Source organism: Hippocampus comes, unplaced genomic scaffold (genome assembly GCF_001891065.2).
Source record: "Hippocampus comes isolate QL1 unplaced genomic scaffold, H_comes_QL1_v1.1 scaffold261, whole genome shotgun sequence".
Taxonomy (NCBI): Eukaryota; Metazoa; Chordata; class Actinopteri; order Syngnathiformes; family Syngnathidae; genus Hippocampus; species Hippocampus comes.
In genome coordinates this window covers 7,453,863-7,463,693 of record NW_017805824.1, presented here as the reverse complement: position 1 = coordinate 7,463,693, position 9,831 = coordinate 7,453,863, and the positions used below count along the sequence as shown (strand labels likewise).

At 38.9% G+C, this 9,831-nt stretch overlaps 1 protein-coding gene across 2 annotated transcripts in view; it reads left to right on the top strand.

Moving 5' to 3' along the window:
- trip4 (thyroid hormone receptor interactor 4) overlaps positions 1-9,831 on the top strand; it is an 84,981-nt gene that overhangs the window by 69,255 nt on the left and 5,895 nt on the right. The window lies entirely within an intron of this gene.

Sequence of the window (9,831 nt, the reverse complement as noted above, 5' to 3'; positions counted from 1 at the left end):
TGTTGTTCGTCTCGATGTGCCCTGCGATTGGCTGGCAATCAGTTCAGGGTGTCCCCCGCCTAACGCCCGAAGACAGCTGGGATAGGCTCCAGAGCACCCCCTATATATATATATATATATACATACACACACACACACACACACACACTTTTCCACAATTATGTTTAAATAACACATAATTTCGACTGTCAGATTATTTTAGACTTTTTTTTTGCAACATCCCGGTTTACAAGCCAAAGAGAGTAAAATCCTCTGAATGTGGGTATCGTAGACTTGCCATAACTGCAGTTGAACTTGAGAGGTCAAACACAATCCATTCCGAGGCACTGGTCCAAAATACTTATTTCTGTAGAAACTATTTCAAATTAAATGAATCCATTCCAGGGTCAAACTGTCACCAAAAGCTTCAGTAGAATGCAAGACAATTAAAATTTCCAACAGCAATTTAAAAAAAAAACAAAACAAAAACATTTTTCAGCAGAAAGGCGGATAGAAACAGGTCACAAGAATGTAATATCACCAAATATATCCATGTACATATTTACTACATCTGATCATGAGAGGTTCAATGCAGGTGGCAAGTGTGCATGAATAATAGATACTATAGCTATGGCCAAAAGTATTGGTTTCCACGGTTTGTTGGCCATGGACCAAAAATGTTAAATGTTTTGTTTCTTTTACCTGAACGCAAGGTGCTCTGTCGTTCTCCAAAAGTCACTGTCTGTAACCAAACTGTCCTTGGAGGCGTGGCGAAGTTGTGTTTTGCTGATCCTTTTTTTTCCCAAATTCCCAGGAAAGGGAATTAATCCGAGAAAATGAATATACCCCAAGATATTCATCAGGATTCAAATAATCTGCATCTTTTGCAGAATATCATTCTATCGCTATTATTTCTCTTGGAGAGAATTGGTGGAAATGACTCACACCTGGCTGCTCCTATTCCCGAGCATGCTCTCAACTGATGGTGCCCCAATCCTGCAACTGAGTCAACCGCAGGAGACATGCGTCACAGTTCTGGTTCAGGATGGACTTTCTTGGGCATCCTACAACCTTCTTCACGAAAGTGAACCCCTCTTTTTGAAGTTCTTGACTTAGGTCTAACCTTATTAGCATCAATAGAATTGCCTGTGCGGCCATTCTGATTGTATATCATTCTCAGACATTTTTGTCATGGCAATATTGTGTAAATGTGAATGGCAAGGTGTACATGGATATAAAATACAAAATGCGTTTCGATTCATGTGAATTTAACTGGCTGAGGGATCAGAGAAAGCATGGCTCAAAAAAAAAAAAACCTCCAATGATGAATTGAATTATAGGACTTTTTACTTTTCCACATCGGTACAGATAGGTTTGGATTTTTTGGTCTGTCAAAATAAAATAAATTGGCATTTAGAAACTACGTTTTGTATTTACTTGGGTTGTCTCTGTGTGATATTAAAATTGGATTGATGAACTGAAATCTTACGGTGTGATCAATATGCAGAGAATACAAAAACCAGGAAGGGGTCAAATATTTTTTCACGACACTGTACATGTGCGTTGTGGACGAAATCCTTTTTTTAATTGACATGTTCCCAATGTCAACTATGGTCATGAGCGGAAATGAGTTTCCTCCATGGAAGCACGGTCATCCGAGAAGTGCTCAGAGTAAAGATGCTGCTCCTCTGCATTGAAAGTCGCCAGATGAGATGGCTTTGGCATCTGGTTAGAATGCCTCCTGGAGGCTGCCCAGCCAAGGTTTCCCGGACATGAGCCACTGGGAGGAGGCTCCAGTGAAAACCTAGGACACAGAAGAGATGGGTGAACTGACTGGGGAGAGGAAAGTTTCGGCTTTTGTGCCTTTTGTTGCTGACATGGCAACCTGACCCTGGAGAAGTGGTAGAAAATGGATGGATGGAGCACAACTGCAGCAAGAATTGTCATTAGTATGGTGTGGAACAAAAGAAAATGTGTGCTTGTGTCTTTAAATAATGCTCTCTCTCTCTCTCTCTCTCTCTCTCTCTCTCTCTCTCTCTATATATATATATATATACATATATATACACACAAGCACATGAGAAGTAAACATAAAAAATTGTAATATAATATAGTGGTGTTCTTATCAATTGGCCACCAATGACGATTGGCCGATTTCCATGGAAATGTAAAAACGTTTGTGCATTCGAGAGAGATGTTAAGTTTGCATCACAAGCCAGGAAAAGAAACATTACAGGGTAAACACATTAAAAAAGCTTAGAAACAGCAAAGTGAATATGACGTTTGAAGAACATACTTGGCAAAATCTGGTGACTTTTTGAGGCACGTGGCAAAGAATTAAAAAGAAGGCAGGCGAAGCAGCAACCGTCAAGAAGCAGCTAATGCAACCCAAAACTGGGCAACTTGTGCCCATTTGAGCGCGAGTCAGAATATGAAACAAATAACCCAAAGTCATTTAATTCATCGACTAAATGAACAGCCGTTTTCAATGGTGTTTTTCCTGTCTGTTCTTTCACTTGGAGCTACCTGATTGCAAATATTTCACAGACATGGCCCTGCCAAAGCTCCACCAGACAGTTTCCGCTCACATTGAAAGTCTCCTCTTCTGTCAGTTTGATTCTCTTTATTGCAAAGAATCTTCAAAACCTCTCAACAGTAAATACTCTTTCTTTCGTCCTCCATGAAAGCCTACGGAATATCTTTGTGTTTAATCGGAAGAAGACATTTGCAAACATCTGCTTTTAGTTTCGGAAACAATGATTATTTTTATTCGTGCATTATGCTCACATTAGGAAGAACATTTTCTCCAAAAGAGATGGAACCCGGACATTTTTCTTTTCAGTTTTCTCATTTCCAAGTTAAGTGTGACAAGAAAAGTCTTATTTTTCCACAGACATTCAAAAACAGCTGGAAGTCCTCAAATCTGGATCCAATTGGCTTTGAGCTGGTATTTCCACATTGCTGGTTCTGGTTTGACTCTTTGATTATACACAGTCATTTTATTAGTTCTTTTTTTTTTTGTCATACAGACATGCCTAATTTGCTGTGAGTAACAGCAGATTAAACAACATTCAAACAGCTTGGTTTTGGTGACAAGTCACTGCTGTAACTGGAGAAGTTTTGACAGAAGTTAATGTAAAAGGAATAAAACGTCTCCTGGAATACTGCCCTGATTTTTGCTTTTTTTCTTGTGGTCAGTGTCACTTGGACCATGTTTCCCCATCAACATCACTCTCGTGTCAGGCTGAGAACATTTAGCCAACAGCATTAGAGTGCACAAACTGAACAGTTTTGTTTGCCTTTTGTAAATATCTCTTTATCCTCTTTATATATGTACAGTATGTACAGAACATTTATTTTTTTTCCATAATCCGCATTTGAGTCTTAATAGTCATTACCACTTCCTCTCTTCAACTTACTTCAGTACAAGCTGAACCAATCAATGATGAACACTTCATATCTGAATATATTTGCAAACTACTTTGCACTGATTACATTTTGGCTGAGAGTAGACCCCAAAGTGTCTGAGTTAGTGAGAGGGAATGAAACGAATACTTATTAAGAGCTGTCACAGAGGCTTGAATTATTGTAGCAATATTATGATTACTTTAAGAGTATTGTATTTAAGATTTGGACTGCTTCTAATACTACTAATACTACTGCTACTAATGACAGTGTGTCAGTAATTTACTTGAGTGTGTACAGTATGTCTTTTGAAAAACAGTCTAACCTTGATTATTTTTCTCTGACTGGAATGATGTTGACATTAGGACTTGAGTATGCCTACCCACTGCTCATGAAAGTGACAAAAGTGGCATTGACATCATCTTGCGACCATCAATATTTTTTTGTACATTCTGCGAATAATCAAACGCTTGGACTGGCAGGATAAAAATAAAGAAGCAAATGAATGGATTCAATAAATCAATGCAATATTTTGTTTGTTCCATAGCTGAAGTGAAGTGTTTGATTAAGTCAAATCACGACTCTTGGGGAACTCTTCATAAAAAAAAATTTAAAAAAAAGCAGAATACAGTTTCGTTAAAAATGAGATACCCCTACATCAAATTCAGAAAGGTAAGGATTTCTTTTTCATCAGGAACCTTTCCGTTGTTAGCATTTCTGCTTTACTTGTTATTGTACAGGTGAGGGGTTGTATTAAAAGGCACTTTGTGGCAGTATAGCAACAGAGCAATACAGTATTTAAGCTCTGCCTCTCTTTGAACAATGAGTCAGGACTGCATAGAGAGCTTGCTCCCTGATATGGAATGTTGAACGAAATTAAATTCAGCGCAGAGTAACCAATTGACCATTTTGTTCAGTTCCTGCAGATTATATGCTCAAGTAAACCAATCACCAGTGTGTGTGTGTGTGTGTGTGTGTGTGTGTGTGTGTGTGTGTGTGTGTGTGTGTGTGTGTGTGTGTGTGTGTGTTTGCAAATAACACTCTTCCAAATGAAGGACCAAACATCAATGGTGCCCTGACAATGTAGGACGTGTAACACATGGCTTCCAGAAGGAGCATCCATCTGTTCCTTTTTTTATATTCAATCTAAGTGTATTTTAGGAAGAACAAACACAAAATCACAACCACTTTCAGACTTCCTCAAAACAAAAATATATTTTCTTTTCCATATTCATACTTTTTTGTTGGCTTCCTGTTGTTTGTTTTTCATAGGTCACGGCAGGTACAGTTATTCAAAGATTGAATTCAATATGCTTTGAATGCTGTACCAATTTTGACCATATTATCTGACATCAGAATTGTATGTATCTCCATCAACTTCCTTTGAGCCTGTATGTTTTTTTTTGTTGTTTTTCGTTTGTTTGTCATCTCCAATTGGAAATGATTGTCAGTAGGCATGTACATAATTGAGCCAAAATACTGTATTGGTCCTGTTAAACAATGTTTTGTTTCATTTTAGTAGTGATAGTTTCTTTTTTTTTTTTTTCTCTCTCTCTCTCTCTCTCTCTCTCTCTCTCTCTCTCTCTCTCTCTCTCTCTCTCTCTCTCTCTCTCTCCCCATACAATTGACGTTGGTTTGATGGGACACTCAGCCAGAGACAAAATTGACAAGGACCGTGCACGAATCGATGGCAATTCGACTAGAGAAGCGAACTGGCAGATTACCAGAATCGGATTTTTCGAATTCAAGTCAGAACGAGTCACACCAATACGCTAACTGGTATATACCTTACAGCGTCATTTTTCTCTCAAACCCCCTTCCAAAGTCATTTTTCTAGTTACCTTCATGCCCCCCCACCCACCCCCAGATCAGAGGAAACCACAGAAATTGTGAAAATTATTACTGTATGTATGTGGGGAGTGCATATCTGGAAAGTGTGCTGCGTTCAAATGAGCATTAAAATAAAGTTAAGCAGTCAGTCAATAGCGCCCAGCTAGGCAGTTTATCAAGTGCTTTGGTTTACTCGCGGTTGGTTTCCCCACACCGTCTGAGCATGGGAAGTGAAATATTAAAATAAACATTAGCATATCACTAGTTAATGGTTGGTATTATACAAGAGAATGGATTTAAAATTGGTCTAGATGAACACTGTGGACAACATATTATCCATTTAGGTGCACCCAATTTACCATTATGATCAAAATGTATTTTTCATTTTTTGGACTATTAAGTCTTTGTCGGCCCATTCGAATTTGCGATTTGTGTAAACAAATCGCAAATGCGGATTTTGAGTGGTAGTGTTGACCAACTTTGATGCATGTGCATATTGTTCTGGTGTGATTATTAAAAAAAAAAAAAATAGTTGACCTCAGTGGAAATTTTGTTGTGAAAAAGTCAACAACAATTTGCTCTCTGAAGCTGGTAACTGGATAGACACACTTTAAAGTCACATTTTGCTCTTATTCATTGTCATATACCCGACATTAGCCAGGCACTGCTGTATAAACTGCTTATGAAATCTTCTCATATTTCTTAAAGGTCAGGTATGAAGTAAACTTGGCGAACCATCTTTTGAATACTTGGTGCTAAAACTATTTCAAGCATACTTTCATTCATTTTTTTTTTTTTTTAATGAAAGCCACCCTGGTTCATAGTTCGACCCATAGCAATGTACTTCACAACAAAATTTCCTTTGGTCGTCAATCTCTGGTGAATGACATCATTTACGGAATGCTGAGTCGCCAGTCAGCCATTGTAAGTCATTGTTGATTGTCCCGTTAACTGCTCTTTGCCGTTGTTAATGAGTTATTCAATGAAATACCTCGGCGCTGTGTAGCAATGCACTGTACACATTCAGGTAAAGGGTTGTAAATGGCCCAGAATATTGGAACAATCCAGTTTCGTTCTCGCAAAGCGAAAGAATTTTCACCCCGGTGTCGACGAGCATTTGGGTAGGCTGTGATGGTCTTGGTGCAGTATTCACATGGAAGATTGATGGTGTCGGTATCTTACTAACTTTTCGCTGAGCTAGCCAATCAGCACGTTTACCCCGCTGTTGTTATTGGGAGCAATGCTCCCTGTTGCTGGTTGCTCCCCATGCTGCGTATCTATCGCTGATTTCGAAGGATTTGAGAGTACTTTTCAACATAGATGAAATAGTTGACATTGAACCCTCTGCACTAAACTTGTCTTTGACGTCTTTGTAAAGGGGCTTCATCCTGGTAACTTGAGAAACCAATGCATCGCACGGCCCTGTCATCTTGTTTGTTGCTTTTATGTGGCTTAGTTCCATATATACGTAAAGCTAGCCGGATGAAAAATACATTTTAAAGCCCCCAATTATGGAATTTGCCCGAGACAAATTTAAGTTTTCTGTTATTGGACAACAGCCCTTAATCAAGCAATTAACCAGATTTGGTAACTTAACCTTATTCAAAAGGCATTAGAACTGTGTCATCCCCCCAAAATATCATGAAAAATAAGGAGATGCACTTTAGTATTATTGTATACTGTTACGGCGGTTTTCTTACTTTGAAGTGTAGTATTTTTCTGAGGTTAGAATTTTTATTTTCCAAATTGTACAGAAGTTAAGCCTGCGTGACATTCATCTGTGCCAGCCAGTATCAAATGTCAAGCCACATCTCTCCTTGTAGCAGTCATGCCTATGCGCCTCACAGTTTAAGCCAGGTGGAAGTTTTTGGTAAAACTGACAGAGCTACAAACAGTAGGCTTCTTTTTCTTCATCCAAGTTCCGAATGCAACTGTTTTCATTAAACACCCTGTTTATTGGCTTGGCCTACGTGTGCTCCAGCTAGGAACAGCAAGTGGAGCACAACAAGCACAGCCCCCCTTTACGATCTTGTGTTATTCCCCTATGAATACAGAATACCTAAAGCCTTTTGTACTGCTATCCCGTGTTAATGGGGTTGCAGCAGGCTCTTCCTGCCTTAGGTTGCTGCCCTTACAGTTGAAGGAGCAGTTATTATCCTACGGCAAAGGGTACGATATGCTAATGAACCTGAATGTACTTGAGTGCGATTACATTGGAGCTATTACAAAATCATAAAATGTGAATAATAATAAATCTTAAACCTTTAAAAACTGGAAAAAAATATAGATATTCATCTGTATTGTTTGGTTATTGACAGGGAATATAAAACCCTTCAAGTTTCCTTTCAAAAGCAAAACACAAAACATATATGGCTGAAGCTGTTATTTGCATGAGCAGTAACATATTCCAGCCATCATAATGTCATCACTACTCCACTACTTGGACCCAGCAAGCAGCAACACCTTTTCTTTCCATGACTTGTCAGACACTGGTTCTCCTGTGAGTGGTGACGAGCTGTCATGTGCGTGACTAAACCATTTCAACAGCCCACTGTTGGTTGGAGAAATCACTCAGCCATTGCAGTCTGTAAAAACAGCTTCAGGCGTCGAGGTTTGGAGAGACCCAAAGATGCAGAGAGGCGGTTTCCTCTTCAGTGGGACGCATGGTTCATGCTTCTCCCAAAGCGCTTGCAAACAGCACCTTCTCTATCCATTTGTAAATGAACTCACTCGCAAGCTTAGGAAGGAAATCTAAATTAGATGTGACTAACAGCAAGATGGGAATCCAAGCGGGGGGCTTTCCACTCACTGTTTTGTTGTTGTCTGGTGGCTTCCAGGGTTTATATTCACATCCACAAGAGTGTCATCAGCTTGGTTTCACATTCCAAACTCCATTAGCTGGAGGTTTAGTATCAGAAAAAGAAAACTGTCAAGGAGCTGTGTTCTTTTGAGAGCAGCTGGCACTGTATTTTGAGATACTCACGCCTACATAATCTTGTCTCTTAAGTACTCACTAGAGATATTTGCATCTGCGTGCGCGCACTCACACACATATACATTTATTTATGTATTTATTTTAGACATTCATTCTCTAAATAAGAAAAATCCTATTAGATGTTCCACCCGCCCTCGAGCCTTTAAATGAAATATCACCGATATTCAATTAAGCCATTACTTCAGTTTCGTTCAGCTCGGAATGGTTAACTCCGATTTGGCTTATGCTTCTATTGCTTTGTGTGTTGGGGGCACAGTGACAGGTTTGTTCGTTTGCGTCAACGAAACACTTATGAATTAAACAAAGAATACAAGGGACACAGAGTAATGCTAGTGCATGTTTTCTCTGGAAGCAAGTGACACAAACATCAAGCATTGCTTTGCTGTCGGAAAACCACAACACAATGGCACTTTTTGTTTTCTTGCCATGGGAATGTTCCATTGTTATACAGAATTCACCATTCTCTGGAAACAAATTAACAGTGGGTGTGTCTATAGGAGAGGTGGCCAACATTTTATCAGCAGCCTGGGCACCCCACTGTCATTTTCAGTCCAACGTGTTTGTTCAAGCCGAACGAAACTGTTATCGGCAGTTGGTCAGTCCGTCATGTTAGTATGTTATTTTAACCAGAGTTCCGTCATTGTTTCCGTCAGTAAATATACCAGTCCCCCAGTCCATTTATCATCATACCATCAGCCCCTCCTCCCCCCACCCCAAAAAAAAAAATCATCGTCCAACAAAATTAAAATAGTTAATGAAATGCACAATGTATCAGTGTATGATTGGCATCAGTATGTGTCAGTAGATATCATACAAAGAGCTTTACACACACACACACACACACACACACACACACACACACACACACACGCACACAGAAATATGTTGAATGTTGGGAAACTTGAAAAATGACTAATCACTAACCGGGTTTAGTATCGACAGACCTCTCAGTCCATCATTGACAGAAGCCCATTTTTGCTGACAAGTGACAGAAGCACACCCCACCTTTCTCATGTGTTTGTTCTCGGGGATGAATACAAGCAGGGTTGCTTCCATTGACTGTAAATGGAAACGCTTGCTGTACAGTAAGTGGCGGCATGCAGCAAAGAGGTATAATCCGCAAAAAAAAAACCCGAAGTAGAAGGAGAAGAAGAAGATGACGACGATGAAGAGCATTTTATAGACAGGAGTAACAATGCGAGTTACTTGGATTGGAATTTACCCTTGGCTGTCGTTAGCAGTGCCATAGATTGGATAAAAAGTCTTTGTGAAGATGCAAGAGTTTCTGTGTGTGTGTGTGTGTGTGTATATATATATATATATATATATATATATATATATATATATATATATATATATATATATATATATATATATATATATATATATATATATATATATATATATATATATATATATATATATATGGTTAAAGAGTATTAATACAAGGTCCATGGCGGTCTTGTGTGTTAATAATGTCACTGACAATGTCAATATCAATGCCTATGCCTTTTGTAGCATTGATAAATATTTTCCTCATGACCGCCCAGGAGTTCTCATGGGAGTATGGTTTGCAGCATCAATGAGCTTTCAACCTCGATGATACGCAATGAGAATTAATT